This window comes from Hirundo rustica, chromosome 12, assembly GCF_015227805.2.
Source record: "Hirundo rustica isolate bHirRus1 chromosome 12, bHirRus1.pri.v3, whole genome shotgun sequence".
In the NCBI taxonomy this organism is placed as follows: Eukaryota; Metazoa; Chordata; class Aves; order Passeriformes; family Hirundinidae; genus Hirundo; species Hirundo rustica.
In genome coordinates this window covers 19,757,399-19,767,335 of record NC_053461.1, presented here as the reverse complement: position 1 = coordinate 19,767,335, position 9,937 = coordinate 19,757,399, and positions in this window count along the sequence as shown.

Genomic DNA, 9,937 nt, shown 5'->3' with positions numbered 1-9,937 from the left:
GTAAAGTCAGAGAGACCCCAGACAGTACTAAATTACTCTGCAGTGGTTAAGATTTACCAAATGTTACTATGTGTCAGTTAAAGGAGAGGCCACCATCATAATAAAAACCGCACAGCATGCACGCATCGCAAAGATTTTTATTCCATTTTATTGGAAATCACAGTCACACCTCTCAAACGTTGAAGTGACAGATTTCTCTGCCAGCACTGTCTCAGAGACTGTGCAGAAACCTCTGCTGTTGTTCATCAACTTGTGCAAAATAATTGGCACTATAATTTTATACCTGTCAGAAATGCAATGTGCAGCATTGACTAATTGCTATTTTGTGTGCTCAGAAAGGTATAAAATCAATGGAACCACTCTGGGAATCAACAAATCCTTTTGTGAAGCTGCAGAACACTACACATAATTATGTTTACTACCCCCAGTCTTTGGGGACACCAGATTTGCTTCTATCACACATAATCTACTAACAACTTTGAGAGCAATCTTGTAAAGCACTTAAACCACCCTCCCACCGGTGAGAGGCCTCAAAACCTGTCAGATCCTCCATGAGTTTATGGTTTGCATGACTGTGGAAATAATGGAAGCTCTCTAATCCCCAGTGATTCACTTTTTCCTCTCCCGGCCTTTGTAACTTTGCCTAAATCAATGAACATCAAAAAATCTGTGAAGCTTTTTAGGTTTTGAATGTGTGAGTACGTGGCGAAGCTCATGAGTTGTAAAAATCCTGCAAAATGCGTCCTGTTTCTTGTGCCTGACATGAGAGAGCTTCACCCATTGCCTGTGAGTGAAATAATGTTATTCTCTTCTTGCTGCGCCCCCTGCTCCCACTGAAACGAGCAACAGAACTTCTCCTCCAAAAGCCTTTTCCGTGAATGCCTCTTCTACCAGACCCTGGAAAGAGCTTAATGAAGCTGGAAGTGCTGCCATCAAATTTCATGTCTGTGTGTTTCAGAAAACAATGCCTGTGTCCCAGTTTTACAGCATGTTTGGGCAGAGCGTTCTCTTCTGTGCAAACAACCTTTCAGTCCTACCAACAGGGGTTTATTGGCAGCTGCGCTGGATCCTTGCAGATGCAATAAAGGCAGAGGGAAAAAAAAAAAAAAAAAAGCCGAAATAAAAGGGTTTTAGCAACAGGTAACTGCAGAGAAAGGTTGTGCCAACACCGATTTCCTCAGCTTGCAATAATTGATGCGCAATAAAAGAAACAAGCAGAGGCTCTAATGAGCAGATGGCTGAGGAGGAGAAATGCTATATGCAGTCTTAAATAAATGTCTTTAGTTTTAAATGCATTTGTTCATTCCTGCACAGGTTTGTTTAACATTGGTGAGGTCCCACATGTCCTGCAGGAGTTTGGGTTGGAGGGCAATAGCCCAAATGGTTAATAACCCAAATAACCCCCCAAACCCAGCCAGATCATCGGGTCCACGTCCCCAAGTGCCACATCCACGTGGCTTTTAAATCCCTCCAGGGATGGGAACTTGGATGCAAGGGCATAAAAGCATGGAGGCCAACTAACACAAAATAAAATTGCTTTTGCCCAGACCCCCGTCAGGCGTGGCCCTGCTTTTTAGCAGCCATCACCTCTTCCAGCAGGAAACCACAAACTTCTGCTAAAACCCACCGCGATCTCTTCTCTTTGCATTTGCTGTCTTAATGCATTCAATTAATCCATAACATGACGGAGGCAGCACGAGAACAGACTGGAGGCTTAGCTTTAATGAGCATTAATGCACTTAGGCTGGGTTTGGCACAGCAGCCCCCTCCTAATTTCTTCTCTTCCCAGATTACGGCCCTGGAAATGAATGAGCTGTCACTGGACTTGCCTGGCTTCTAATGAAATAGTTAGTCAAGTACAAGTAAAGTCAGGTGGAGGAAGCTGCCTGTTCCCGTTTGTATTAAAGCCTTCCCCCCTCTTTGGCTAACAAATTAAATTAGTTGAGAGGAAATATTTAATTACTGTCATGCACCATCTTCGTATTTGTGATGAAAGAAGTGCCTCTCTGTGAGCTTTGCAGCCTCCTGCTCTGCTGAAATGGGGGAGGAGGAAGAGAAGCTTGGCTGAGTATCAGGGTAGATTTAGAATTCTTGTTTTCTCCAAGAAAAAAAAAAAAAATCTTGGGGGGAAAAAAGAGTTTTATTTCTTTCATTTAAATAAAAAAGTTTCTTTGAGCAGTGTGAGAGCAGCGCTGCTGTCATGTCTAAATGAGAGGAACACGATTTTATCTCATGTCCTGTCCTTGAGCCAAACAGGGACAAACCCCTTCCACCTCCTGCTTCTAAAGATAGCTTCTTGTTTAATGACAGAAATACAAATGTTCTAAACTTCTCACCAGCTCTGCTACCCTCTTACACAATTCCAGACTGCATGTGGCTGGCACTCCAGGGTAACATGATCACATCAGAAAGTCAGAATTGTCTGAATGTGCTCCATTACTGCACCTTAAAACACATTTTCCTTTTCTTCATAAGAAAGCCAGGATTTTGCACTCTTTTGTGCCGTTTTCTTTGCAAGCTCTCATTAAAATAAAGCCCAAGCATTTCTAAACCCTTCAATTTCTTGGCCTGTAATCCTGTGGCAATATTTCCCTTAAATCTGATTTTCACTCATATCTCCTGTACGGTCCCTGAGATCTCAGTCAAGACTTGTTCCCTGCTCTGTCAGGATGTGGATGTAACACAAATGTTCCTGTGCCTCGAAGAGCTCGGGGTTTAAGCAGGTGTGATGGTTTATTCTTGCCTTCCCTGCAAGTGAAATGGGAGCTGCTGGGCTGTGCTGGAGCTCAGAGCGGCCACAAATCCGCTCCTCCCTCCTGGTCACCTCTGGGTGATGACACAGAGCAATTATCCCAGGTGATCCAGGAGCCAGGAGGTTTCCTGGAAAATGTCAGCCCTGAGCCTCAGGGCCATGCTGAGCTAAACTGACACCCTTCAAATCCTTGGGACACCCCTCAAATCCTTGGGACACCCCTCAAATCTTCGTGGCCACTCTTGTCCCAGACCAGGTGACAAATTCAGCTTGGCTGATTTTGATAAACAGTTTTTCCGTCAATAACATGGCAGCAGATCTTCCCAGCAAATCTTCCCAGATGCTGCCAATGCTTTGCTGTAAATGAGCACAAATTGCAGGGAAAGCAGGGAAACTCAAAGGGTCGTTGCATGGCAGCGCTGACAGCTGATCCTGGGGCTGCCAGGGTGCCACACCTCAATCCAGTCCGTGGGTTTGCCTCCTCTGGCCATCAGCAGGAGCTCTCCAGCCCCGTGGCGCAGGGAGGATGCCGAGTTGGGGTCACAGCCAGCCGGGTGACGGGGGGGGGTCAGCAGAGTCCTGCAGAGCTCCCCCAGCCCCAGAGGGAGGATGGCCTGAGCAGCGCAGCTCCAAGCCTGGGAACAAAACCTCCAACACACCCAGGGATCCCGTCACAGCCCCCTCCTGCAACTTCCCAACTCCCATGAGGGTTAAACTCCTCCCGAATTATTGGGCTGTGCTCTACTGCCCTGGAAATCTGTCCGTGCTGCTCCCAGTCACATCATACATCAAATAAATCCCCAGGGACAATCCAAACCCCATCAACCACCAGGAAGCTCTCTTCTTTTTTTCATCTGTAAGCTGGGAGAAGTTAGGCAGTTCTGGGCACTTTCCCCTGCTCTGCTGTTAACGATTTCTCTCTCTTTTTTCCCCAGAACTGATGTTCTGCATCCCTCAGCCCCTCTCTGCAGGAGGAGGAGCTGCTTTGTCTGGCAGAGCAGAACTAAAGTACAGCAGAGTAAAGAGACACTTGCAGTGTCCTCTGCTGAAGCCTGAAATTTTATTTCTTTGATCCCTTCTTTGTTGGTACTGGCAGTGGAGAGGGTGGGCTGGGGTTTGTGGGCTCCTCGTGTCACCAAATCACCTCTGTGTGCCCTGCTCATTAAAACAAACAGGGGGGGCTTTGCCCTCCTCTTCCCTTGGAAAGGGATTTTTCCTCAAACCACGGATATTTCCAATCCTTTGCTATAACTGAGTTAACAAAGGACCTTTTTGTTCCTAATCTCACAGGTGGATTTACCTCTGGAAAACTCCTAAACGCTCAGGGTAGGGGATGCACAGCAGCAGCAGAGCTCCGAGGGTTCTGCTGCCAGCTCTGGTCAGTCAAACGCTGAGTTTTGGGCACTAAACTTTCAAATGAGCTCTTTCCTCCTGGGCTGCAGCCTGGGCAACGCTGCTGCTGGTTCCACCTGTGGTGCTCATCTCTCCTGGAGCCTGGAAATCAAAGGCAGCCGAGGCAGAGGAGCCAAGTCCTGCTGCAGAGCTTTCCTCGTGTTCTGGCCGTGCTCTGAATGAGGAATTTCCCTGTGGGCCTTTTTCTGTGGCATCAATCAGGGCGTTACCTGCGTGCTTCATCTGCCTTTACTGCAGTTACCTGCACACCCACCCTCTGTGCTAAGGCAGTATTATTCTCCCCAGCAAAGCCCGGGATAAAAGATCAAAAATCCCCCCAAAGCTGGCTGTTGTGTCTGAGGTGTGAGCGTATTTCCAGAGTGTTTCTCGTTCTCTAGAGCCCCACAAGCAGAGTGCAGCAGGCAGGAGTTGCAGCTGAGGCAGGGGAGCTGGAGAGGACAGAGGTAAATGCAGACTCTCAGCATCTCCTTAGAGCCAGCAGCAAAAATTACAGAGAGCAATTCTAAATGAGCTTCCATTCCTCCAGTTCCTGGGGGAGACAAACAGTCCAAATCCATCTGTTTTCTAAAAACACCTCTCCCACCTTAAACAAACACCAGTTAATCCCAACAGCACAACAAACACTCGGTGTTTACACAGCGGCAGAAGTGAAGCAGTGGGGAAAAAATGGAATTTGTAATATGCTCCTCTATCTCCAGCAGCAAGAGCACAGCAGTGTATTTTTCAAACCTGCTTCTTTGTGAATATGCATGAAACACGTGTAGTGGTGTGGAACAGGCTCTTCTTTCAACGGGCAACTCATTTTTCACACACAAAAGGGAAAAAAAAAAAAAAAAAAAAGAGCTTTCTATTTTTTTTGGAGTAGCCACAGAGCCTGGTGCTTTTCTTTTAAATTCAGGCAGAGCACAGTGCCAGACAGGAAACCCTGAAATCCTAAAATTCTGAGAGCCTTAGGAAAGCTCACGGAATTCCAGAGTGGGTCAGGCTGGAAGGGGCCACAGGGGGTCACCTAGTGCCACCCCCTGCTCATCCCAGGGCACAGGACTGTGCTCTGCAATATTCCCGGTGAGGAGCAGCGGTGGGATATTCCCCAGCTGCCCTGGGCAGTGGTCAGGCTCAGTCACTGCTCAGGGAACTCCCCACTCACCCTCCGCCCCCTGTGCATGGCTTGGCTCCCCAGAGCCTCGCAGCAAGGCAGGAACCCAGTCCAGAGCTGAGAAGGGCAGAAAATGCTCAGCTTGGGGAGCCTGGCTGCACTTTTGCTCCAGAACCTCCATCTTCAGGTCTCCCTCACGCCCTCCCGCTGCAGCCCATGGGGGCAGGCTCTGGATCCCTCACTCCTGAGGAATGGGAGCCCAGCCAAAGCGCTGGGAGGGAGAAGCCAGCTCCAGTCACCCCTCCCCTGTCCTGGTGGGCGCTCAGGAGGTCACAGGTTAGGGGATGGAATTTGCTGGGTGAGGTCATAGGGTTCCTTAACTTTTTGGTGTCTGTGACAGGGACGTGCAGCTGCTCCAAGGTGTCCTAAACGCCGCCCTGCAGGAGCTGTCACCGTGTCACCAGGTGAGTGACAATGGGAGCAGCCCCTGTTCCTCCAGGGGATCTGCTCCATTAGCTGGAAGCATCAGCAGCTCTGTCCCAGGCTGGCTGTGCGGTGAGAGCCTTCACCCTGTGATTTATGGCAGTCATTACAGCTAAAGCAAACACTTGCCTGGATACATGCACAAAAAAAATCCCATATCCATCGCAGTTCAATCATCTCCTTTGCCTAAAGCCTCTTCCCTTCTGGTATTTTTCTTGCCCCTTCTCAGGACTCCTCCATTTAGAATTCCACAAATTGCTTATTCCTTGTCCACTGTCATCCTGAACCAAACCTGGGCTTGTCCTTTCTCTTGTTCCTGCTGCTGCAAAATACCAGCTTGGGGTTTTTTGTAAGTTAAAACAGAAGTTCACAATAAATTGCAGGCTAGCGTAACTCAGAAACTCAGACCTGAAACCTTTCACCTGTCACAGCGCTGGACTCCACAAAACTTCCTCCCTCCCCTGCATCTGGGATTCCAAACCAAACCTAACCCCAAAGGCTCCCAAATCCTCACCCCTGAAGTCTCGTGGCATCCTAAGTTTTAGTGTCTTTAACTTTGGCTTTTTAAGCCCCAAAGAAATCCCACAGCTGTGCCACAGAGCAGTTCCAACCATCCAGAACTTCCTGGCTTCCTTCCAGGGTCCTCCCTCCTCACCCTCACCATCATCACCCCCGACTACAAGGAGGACAGCTCCCCAAAAGATAAAGGATTTCTCCTTATCACAGGAATTCGAGGGCTTAAGAGAACAAATACTGATCCCATGAGTGGAGGAGCTGCTTTCCTGAAAACGCCTTCATTTTGCCACGTGCCTGAGAGAACACAAAGAAAACCAAACAAGCAGGGCAGGAGTTTCAATGACCATGCCTTGAAACATTCTCATTTCAAGCAGGTGGTTTAGCAGGAACTTGCACAGTGGAAAGTTTAAATATTTCACTTCCCATTCCTCCATGGGAGTGCACGGCCCTGATTTTCAGCTGGAGTCAGACTAATGAGGGCAATGAATGGTGGCTCTCCAGAAATCCTCACAGAAACTCTGGGAAATTCCTTCCTGGGAACAATTTAACATTGTATTTTATCATATGAGGGGCCATCCGTGGTTTTGGACTCCATTTCATTTAACCAGTAGCCACTGAGAGATGACAAATCCCTCCCAGATCGCAGAATCCCAGAATGGTTTGGGTTGGAAGGGACCTTCAAGACATCTCATCCCAGACCCCTGCCATGGGGAGAACCTTCCACACCTGCAGAAATCAAACCAGCCCTTTGGGCTCCCAAGAACCAGATCCTCAGCAGGAAAACTAAACGCTAAAGCGCTGAACGACAGCCATTAGCCAGGCAAAGGGAAAATTTCCAAAAGGGTATTTTGACACTGTTGTTTAAACTGAATTATTCACTTGTTAAGGAAGATGTTCCGTGGCTTTGTGTTTTGTGGGGAGCAAATATTCCACGGCGGCTTCTGTTCCTCAGCTGGGGAAGTGACACGTGGCAGTGGTAAGGATTAATTTGTGCTACGTGGCACCGCTGCTGGCTGCTCCTCGGGGAGCAGGGATGGGGGGGAAACATCCTGAAACATTCCAGTAAATTAATTAACAACGGAATGCTCCAATCTAATTAAGAAGCCATCGGCTCGTTAGTGCTGCGGCGCACACGGAGCGTGTGGAGAGATCTCCAGCGAGGGGTGGCTGCGGGATCACACCGGGAGTGTCCTCAGGTTTTTGGGATGCCCAGCCTCCAGGCTCAGCGGGGGTGGGTGCAGGAAAAGCAGGGATGAGGTGCAGGAAAAATAAAACTTAATTCTTGTTGAGCTGGGGCGGGATAATTCTCAGGCTGAGATGATTCTGAGGCCGTTCTCAGAGCGCAGCCAAGCTTTTGGGGAGATTTGCAGCAGAATCAGGAACAGGAGCGAAGTTCAGGGATACACATTCCAACCGGGCTCTGGAGGGATTCAAGGAACAGGCACCCGCTTTAGCCAGGCTCAGCAAATCCACAAAACCCCGTGCAAAGCCACAGAAAAGCCTTTCCCTGCCTCCTCCGCCTCCCGGAGCTGCTCTGCATCCCTCCCTCAGCTCCGGGACTTCCCATCCCGCTTTCCCCTGGATCATCCCGCTCCCTTGCTAAACACAGACAGATTGTTGAGAATGGGCATTAAATTTCCACAAGTGCCTCTCTGCTATCAAAAATCTCTGCCTGAGCACCGCAGACAACGCTTTAAAAAATCCTCCTCGGTAAATCTTCAATCTCATCAGAGCAGGCAGAAGTATTTACTGCCTCCGGTGGCAGCCCCAACCCTCCCGAGTCTTTCCAGTCTCATTCCCTCCTTTCCAAGCCTCGTAATTCCTCGTGTTCACATCCTCTCTCCGTGTTCCGGGGCTGGGGGAGGAAAGGAGCTGGTTCTGCCGCAGCTGGGGTCAGGTGCTCCGGAGGTTTCTCTGGAATATCTTTGGAGGGTCACTCCTCACCTCTGGAGGGTCGGTCCCTGGCAGGAGATTCGCTGCTGCTTGGTGGATGAGGCTTCTCTTAGGGAATCATGGAATTCCAGAATGATCTGGGTGGGAATGGGCTTTAAAGATCGTCCCATCCCACCCCTGCATGGATGGCATTCCACTGTCCCAGGCTGCTCCGAGCCCCTGTGTCCAGCCTGGCCTTGGGGCAGCTCTGGGAATCTGCCAGAGCCACCAACACGGCTGAGGTCATCCATGGACCCGAGTAAAAGGAAATATTATCAGGGGAACTTTCTTCTTCAAGGGACAGAGAAGTTGATTTACGCCCGTAAGCAGCAATACTTGTGACATGTAAGGCAACCTTAAGGACGTGTTCCCGTCCCCAGCTTTTTCCCAGCAGATAAACTGACAAAATGCTGCTGGACTGGGCTCAGATCAGTGCAGGTTCCACGGAAATGCACAAAATGAGCATCAGATTTAAAGCACGTTGGAACTGGGTGCACAAATTGTACCGGCAGCACCACAGCAAGGCACACAAACTGGCAGCTTGTCCTCAAGAAAGGCTCAAAACGTGGATGTGAATTGAGGGAAATACCAATTCCCACCTCCACGCCCCTGCTGGGAATGGATGGAGGTGCTGGAGGCACTCCTTGATGCCCCGCTTCAACTCCGTGACCTCTGCAGCAATCTCTGGATGCGCACTGAGCCACAGCAATTAAGGAGATGAAATTTAAAAGTCGCTTTCTCCCCATCAGAAGCCACGGTTAGTTAGGAACTGTTCTTTTCACTTCAACAGGAATTACATGGCTTTTAATTGAAATATTCCTGCCTAAGTGGTCAAATGTTAATGTTTTAGTGATCTTTACATATTTTCCTACTTCCTCTGCGCTTTTTCAAATCCACATTACCATCCATTGGGCCTCTTATTTTTCCTATTACTTCTCCTAAACACAAGTTGTTCTGAAAGATCGCCAGTAATTTCCATAAAATATAGAGCTGTTACTTTTCTTTTCTTAAAGGAAGCAGAATAATTGCAAGCTGCAACTACTGGAGCTGAAAATAACTCTCCAGACAGTTGCACATGCAGAATTAGATTAAAATGAGCTCATTTTTTTTAAATGACCTGATAATTTGTGAGGGAAAAAAAAAAACAAAACCAAAAAAACCAACACCCCACAAACCCTATCAAAGTATTTTCATCAGTAGAGAATGTTACAGCCCTTAAACCAAGGAGGAGGTGCCTCCCTGCATGCAGATGAGGCCAACACGACCTAGAGAGGCCAAATTAACAGAAGCAGAGTTTTGTAGACTGTGTTGAAATAACCATCACTCCCTTCTTCTGGAAAATACAGCAGGGGCAGGTGTGGGACATCCTCTGGCACCTGGGGAAGAAATTCCATCGAAAACCCGAGACAGAACGTTGGGAGGATCGGTGCTGGAGGTTGAAAGCCGAGCTCAGTCTTGTGTTCTCTCTGTTCTGGCCTTGGGGACACCACAGCAGCTCCTTCCTGGCAGGAGCAGAGCAAGGAGGTCACGGAACCCTGGAATGGTTTGGGTTGGAGGGACCTCAAAGCTCGTCCTGTTTCCATGGCAGGGACACGTCCCACTGCCCCAGGCTGCTCCCAGCCCTGTCCAGCCTGGCCCTGGGCACTGCCAGGGATGCAGGGGCAGCTGCTCTGGGAATCCCAGCCCAGCCCCTCCCCACGCTCACAGGGAAATGTTTTCAGATCAATGGTTTTTCCCAGACCAGG